We start from the raw sequence: 6,047 nt of genomic DNA, 5'->3' as shown, positions 1-6,047 counted from the left end.
ATAAATGCTACTTTCTACACTCTCTTGTTGGATAACAAACACCATTCATTGTGTAGGGCTACAAAAGCACACCTCAAGCCGGAGTAAACAAGCTCCACAACATCCGGAGTTCATATTAGAGTAACCTCTAGAGTGCATAATAGACCGTTGCAATTTAGACCGAGTACTAACATAGCATACACACTTGTCAATAATAGCTATGAAAGGGGGAATAGATCGCATCAATACTATCATAGTAATAGTTAACTTCATAATCTACAAGAGATTACAATCATAACCTACGCCAAGTACTACATGATGCACACACTTGTCAACATTACATCATGGAGGAGGAATAGACTACTTTAATAACATCACTAGAGTAGCACATAGATTAATAGTGATACAAAGCTCGATGATTACATAAAGATCACACCATGGGAGAGAGAGATGAACCACATAGCTACCGGTAGAGCCCTCGGCCTCGGGGGAGAACTACTCCCTCCTCATCATGGGAGTCAGCAGCGGCGATGAAGATGGCGGTGGTGTCGATGGAGATGACTCCGGGGGCAATTCCCCGTCCCGGCGGCGTGCCGGAACAGAGACTTCTGTCCCCCGAAACGGAGTTTCGCGATGGCGGCAGCGTACCTGGAGTCTTTCCGGAGTTTCGTCAATTGTTGTAGGGTTTTTAGGTCGCGAGGGATTTTATAGGCGAAGAGGCGGAGTCGGAGGAACCAGGGGGCTCCCTCCCCACATGCGGCGCGACCGGGGGCCACCCGCGCCGCCTTATGGTGCGGGTCCCCTGGGTCTCCTCTCCGGCTCCCCTTCGGTGTTCTGGTCCGTCTCGGTGAAATAAGATGTTTGGCTTTTGTTTCGTCGAATTCTGAGAATATTGCCCGAACAGCCTTTCTGGAACCAAAAACAGCAGAAAACAGGAACTGGCACCTCGGCATCTTGTTAATAGGTTAGTTCCGGAAAATGCATAAAATCATTATAAAGTGTGAGCAAAACATGTAGGTATTGTCATAAAACTAGTATAGAACATCAGAAATTATAGATACGTTGGAGACGTATCAAGCATCCCCAAGCTTAGTTCCTACTCGCCCTCGAGTAGGTAAACGATAACAAGGATAATTTCTGAAGTGACATGCTACTATCATAATCTTAATCAATACTATTGTAAAGCATATGAGATGAATGAAGTGATTCAAAGCAATGGTAAAGACAATGACTAAACAACTGAATCATATAGCAAAGATTTTTCATGAATAGTACTTTCAAGACAAGCATCAATAAGACTTGCATAGGAGTTAACTCATAAAGCAATAAATTCTTAGTAGAAGGTTTGAAGCAACACAAAGGAAGATTTAAGTTTCAACAATTGCTTTCAACTTCAACATGTATATCTCATGGATAATTGTCAACACAAAGTAATATGATGAGTGCAAATAAGCAAGTATGTAGGAATCAATGCACACGATTGACACAAGTGTTTGCTTCTAAGATGGAAAGAAGTAGGTAAAGCTGACTCAACATAAAGTAAAAGAAAGACCCTTCACGAGAGGAAGCATGGATTACTATTTTTGTGCTAGAGCTTTTATTTTGAAAACATAGAAACAATTTTGTCAACGGTAGTAATAATTCATATGTGCTATGCATAAGACATCCTATAAGTTGCAAGCCTCATGCATAGAATACCAATAGTGCTCGCACCTTGTCCTAATTAGCTTGGATTTCCATGGATTATCATTGCATTACATATGTTTCAACAAAGTGTCACAAAGGGATACCTCTATGCCGCCTGTACAAAGGTCCAAGGAGATAGATCGCATTTGATTTCTCGTTTTTGATAGATCTCAACTAAGGACATCCATACCGGGACAACATAGAAAATAGATAATGGACTCCTCTTTAATGCATAAGCATTCAACAACTGATAATATTCTCATAAGAGATTGAGAATTAATGTCCAAACTGAAACTTCCACCATGATACATGGCTTTAGTTAGCGGCCCAATGTTCTTCTCTAACAATATGCATACTCAAACCATTTGATCATGATAAATCACCCTTACTTCAGACAAGACGAACATGCATAGCAACTCACATGATATTCAACAAAGGTGTAATAATTGATGGCGTCCCCGAAACATGGTTACCGCTCAACAAGCAACTTATAAGAAATAAGATACATAAGCTACATATTCTTTACCACAATAGTTTTTAAGGCTATTTTCCCATGAGCTATATATTGCAAAGACAAGGAATGAAATTTTAAAGGTAGCACTCAAGTAATTTACTTTGGAATGGCGAGAGAAATACCACATAGTAGGTAGGTATGGTGGACACAAGTGGCATAGGTTTTGGCTCAAGGTTTTGGATGCACGAGAAGTATTTCCTCTCGGTACAAGGCTTTGGCTAGCAAGGTTGTTTGAAGCAAACACAAGTATGAACCGGTACAACAAAACTTACATAAGAACATATTGCAAGCATTATAAGACTCTACACTATCTTCCTTGTTGTTCAAACACTTCACCGAGAAAATATCTAGACTTTAGAGAGACCAATCATGCAAACCAAATTTTAACAAGCTCTATGGTAGTTCTTCATTAATAGGTGCAAAGTACATGATGCAAGATCTTAAACATGATCTATTTGAGCAAAACAATTGCCAAGTATCAAATTATTCAAGACATATACCATTTACCACATGAAGCATTTTCTGTTTCCAACCAAATAGCAATAAATGCAGCAGCTTTTAACTTTCGCCATGAACATTAAAAGTAAAACTAAGAACACAAGTGTTCAAATGAAAAAGCGGAGCATGTCTCTCTCCCACATAAGCATGAATTTATTCAGAGAATGAAAATAACAAAACGAAAATAAAAGCACACAGACGCTCCAAATAAAGTACATAAGATGTGACGAAATAAAAATATAGTTTCACTAGAGGTGACCTGATAAGTTATCGATGAAGAAGGGGATGCCTTGGGCATCCCCAAGCTTAGATGCTTGAGTCTTCTTGAAATATGCAGGGATGAACCACGAGGGCATCCCCAAGCTTAGACTTTTCACTCTTCTTGATCATAGTATATCATCCTCCTCTCTTGATCCTTGAAAACTTCCTCCACACCAAACTCAAAACAAACTCATTAGAGGGTTAGTGCATAATCAAAAATTCACATATTCAGAGGTGACATAATCATTCTTAACACTTCGGACATTGCCCAAAGCTACTGAAAGTTAATGGAACAAAGAAATCCATTCAACATAGCAAAAGAGGCAATGCGAAATAAAAGGCAGAATCTGTCAAAACAGAACAGTCCGTAAAGACGAATTTTTTAGAGGCACTTAACAGGCTCAGATGAAAAAGATCAAAACTAATAAAAGTTGCGTACATATCTGAGGATCACGCATGTAAATTGGCAGATTTTTTTTGATTCTTCTACAGATAGATCTACTCAAATTCGTGACAGGTAGAAATCTGTTTCTACGCAACAATCCAAATCTAGTATCAACTTTACTATTAGAGACTTTACTTGGCACAACAATGCAATAAAGTAAAGATAAGGAGATGTTGCTACAGTAGTAACAATTTCCAAGACACAACAAAACAGTAGCAAAATAAAACATGGGTTATCTCCCAAGAAGTGCTTTCTTTATAGCCATTAAGATGGGCTCGGTAATTTTAATGATGCTCATATAAGGATGAGAGTTGAAGCAAAGAGAGCATCAAAAAGCAAGTGTGAAACAAATTTAAGCCTAACCCGCTTCCTATGCATAGGAATCTTGTACACAAATAAATTCATGAGGAGCAAAGTGACAAGCATAGGAAGATAAAACACGAGTAACTTCAAGATTCTCAACATAAAGGGGGAAACTTAATATTATTAAGATGCATATAACCATGTTTCCCTCTCTCATAATAACTTTCAGTAGCATCATTGATGAAATCCACAATATACCCATCACTTAAAACATTCTTATCATGGTTCGTATGCATAAAAGTATCATTAATTTTGGCATAAGAAAAACTCTTCTCATTAATAATAATTGAAACAGGATCATTATCAAGAATTTGAACATGGTAAACAAGTTGCATACTAAGGGAATGACTTTTGGCAATCCCAACATAACTATTACAAGTTTCATAAGGATAATTATAACCTGTGTCATAGCATTCTTTATAATAATTTTCAAAGATTGGAGGCATAGTGTCATCATAAGAAATAGAATAGTTATCTTCCACAGTATGTTCATCTCGTAACCATACCATCATTGTTACTAGAAGGAGATGTGTCAAACATATAATCATCAGTAGCAAAAGGATTTTCAAACACCTCATCCCCAAGCTTAGAGCTTTCTATATCATTATGGGAAGAAGCATGGATAGTACTAATACTATGTCAATTATTAACATCATCATTTTCAGAATTAGTTTCCCAGAGATTTTCAATATCAAAAGTAGTGTGCTCTTTCAAATCATGATCACTAATGTAGGTAAAGGGCATAGGAAGATCATTGTACTCAGATTCATTATCATAATAATCATTAGGAGCAACATACTTATGGTTACCTATCGTTATCTCATACACGCGAGGATATGCCGTTACCTCTTTCTTTTTATTCCCCCTCTTCTTCTTCTTCTTCTTCTTCTTCTTCTTCTTCTTCTTCGTTCCCTTCTTCTTCTTCTTCTCCTTCTCCTCGTCCCCTTCTTTAGGAGGAAGAGGCTTGAAGGGAGGCTTCTCCACATAACCTGATTTATTTCCAGAAACAATAGAAGAAACTTGGGAGGATTCCTCCTTTTCATTAATAAGTTCGAAACACACAGATGGTCCTATCATATTTGGGCAAAGTGTCATCTTCTAAAATATTTTGTATGTAAGTATTTGTGTGGCAATTATCAATGCAATAAGAAAGATACCCATGCAAGTCACTATTAATATCAAGAGCACTCATATCCACCAAAGAAGTTTTTCTCAATAACTCTTCACACACCAAAAATAAAGTAAGTTCATCATGTTGATTAGGAGTGATTTCATCATCACAATACAAATTTGGAGCACTCATAAGGTTCGAATTATCATTGGAGGAGCATTGAAAATTAAAATGACCCACTCTATGGCAAAGTTCACAAATAAAAGGATGGAGGGCACAAACTTTTTCACCAAGATCATCTAGAGCCCTAGACCACTTTCTAGTTTTTTCATTCCCGTGATGGATACAATATTCTTCTTCGGTTTTATTCTTTTCACAAGGTCTATGAACTCCACAAAAATTAACATGCTTATAGGAAATAGCATTTTTAGAAGTTTGAACATGTTCATTGCAATCATTAATAACAGTTTCATCCTTCATGCAAACTGTCTTTAAAAGGTTCATGATACTTATCAAAATTCTTCCTAGGCAATTCAAAATGAGAGGCAAAAGCTTTATAAAGATTTGCAACAACTTGAGAGTCAAGACCATAAGTAGCACTCATATTTAGAAATTTATCAGTATCCATAAAAGTTTCAATGCATTCATAATCATAATTTATACCTGACTCTCTACCTTTGTCGTTCTCCCATCCTTCAGTATTCTCCTGAATCCGATCAAGAAGGTCCCATTTAAACTCTACTTTGTTGTGTGTGAATGATCCGGAACAAGCAGTATCCAGCAAGGTTTTATCTTGAAAAGAAAGTCTTGCATAGAAATTATCAATGATGATATTACCAGGAAGCTCATGAATGGGGCATTTGAGCATTAAAGACTTCAATCTCTCCAATGCTTGGGCAATACTCTCTCCATCATGAGGCCAGAAATTATATATGCGGTTTCGGTCTTTGTGAATTTCACTTGGAGGATAGAATTTAGAATAAAATAGAGGCACAATATCCTTCCAATCAAGAGAATGCCCATCCTTCAGCAGTTTATACCAATGCGCCGCTTTACCAGACAATGACATAGAGAATAATTTCTTCCTAACTTCATCCATAGAAATACCTGCACACTTGAATAACCCGCATAATTCATGTAGAAACAGTAAATGATCTCCATGATGAACAGTTCCATCCCCTTCATAGCGG

Source organism: Lolium rigidum, chromosome 1 (assembly GCF_022539505.1).
Source record: "Lolium rigidum isolate FL_2022 chromosome 1, APGP_CSIRO_Lrig_0.1, whole genome shotgun sequence".
Taxonomy (NCBI): domain Eukaryota; kingdom Viridiplantae; phylum Streptophyta; class Magnoliopsida; order Poales; family Poaceae; genus Lolium; species Lolium rigidum.
Note: the sequence above shows the minus strand (reverse complement) of the source record.